Below are 1,530 nucleotides of genomic sequence, written 5' to 3'. Positions count from 1 at the left end.
GAAGCCCATGATCCAGTCCAGCCTGTAGGAAAGCCAACACCCTAGACAGGCGAAACTCCCTAGAATACCCTCTAGGTCTACACCACCGGAAGAAAGTATGCCACACACGATGGTAGATTCTTGCCGAGGAAGGTTTACGAGCTCTTAGCATGGTTTGCACCACAGAGCCAGAAAAACCCTCTGGACTCTAGCATGACCTTTTGAACAGCCACGCCGGCAACGACAGCCGAGTCAGGTCCGGGTGAAGACAAGGACCCTGTGACAGTGGATCTGGTCGTAATGGTAGCCTCAGAGGAACGTCTACTGACAGACTCTGGGGGTCGTAAAACCAGTGCCGTCTGGGCCACTCGGGAGCTATCAACAGTAGCGTACCTCCTTCTCGTTTGAATTTCCGTATTACCCGCGGAAGAAGGGAAAACGGAGGGAAAAGGTAGGCAAACTGGAACGTCCACTGGATGGACAGAGCATACACCAGAGACGCCTTTTCATCTCTTGTTCGAGACCCATACACCGGCAACTTGTTGTTGTGCCGGGACGCCATGAGGTCTATCTCTGGAAGACCCCATTTGTCCAGCAGACTCAGAAAGACGTCCTGGTGTAAAGACCACTCTCCCGGATGCACGTCCTGCCTGCTGAGAAAATCCGCTTCCCAGTTGAGGACTCCCAGAATGAACACTGCTGATATTGCTGGGAGATTGCGCTCCGCCCAGACCAGAATACGGGACACTTCTGCGAGTGCTGCCCGAGTTCGGGTTCCTCCTTGTTGGTTTAAATAGGTCACCGTGGTGGCGTTGTCCGACTGGACCTGCACAGGGTGACCCTGGGGAACTGGCTGTGCCAGCTGGAGAGCTCTGAACACCGCACAGAGTTCCAAAATGTGTAATGGCAGCTCCGCTTCCGCCCGAGTCCACCTGCCCTGAAACAAGTGTGGACCTGTGACAGCTCCCCAGCCCCAGAGACAGGTGTCCGTTATTAACAGGACCCTGTTCGCCACCCAGAACAGGCGACCCTTGTCGAGGTGGGTTGTCTGCAACCACCAGGTTAGAGACAAGCGAACCTCCAGAGTGAGCACCATCGTCTGGGACTTGCGACACTGAGGCAATCCATTTACAGCACCTGGTATTCCCAGGCGGTCTCCCATCCAAGTACTAACCAGGCCTGACCCTGCTTAGCTTCTGAGATCAGATGAGATCGGGCATGTTCAGGGTGGTGTGGCCGTAAGCCCATCTGGACAGGATCTTTTCCTCCGTCACAAAGATCCGCTGCTGCCTGGAGTCCAATAAGGCCCAGAGGTGCAGGATCCTCTGAGATGGGGTGAAAGTGGACTACTGCCAGTTTATCAACCAGCCGCGACGTTGCAGTACCGCAATCATCAGATCCAAAAAGAAGCTCTGGTGACCCCGCTATCAACAGGAGGTCGTCCAGATAAGGCAACAGTCAGACTCCCTGCGTCCGCAGAAGAGCCGCCATGACCTTGGTGAATACCCATGGAGCAGTCACCAGGCCAAAAGGCAGCGCCCGGAACTGGAA

General features: G+C 55.1%; 1 pseudogene; it reads right to left on the bottom strand.

Moving 5' to 3' along the window:
* Positions 1-1,104: 1,104 nt before the first annotated feature.
* LOC148451016 (5S ribosomal RNA) lies at positions 1,105-1,223 on the bottom strand (annotated as a pseudogene).
* Between the last annotated feature and the right edge of the window lie 307 nt (positions 1,224-1,530).

The sequence above is a fragment of the Taudactylus pleione genome, unplaced genomic scaffold, assembly GCF_031769625.1.
Source record: "Taudactylus pleione unplaced genomic scaffold, aTauple2 ptg001220l, whole genome shotgun sequence".
Classification (NCBI taxonomy): domain Eukaryota; kingdom Metazoa; phylum Chordata; class Amphibia; order Anura; family Myobatrachidae; genus Taudactylus; species Taudactylus pleione.
This window is presented reverse-complemented; position numbering and strand designations above follow the sequence as displayed.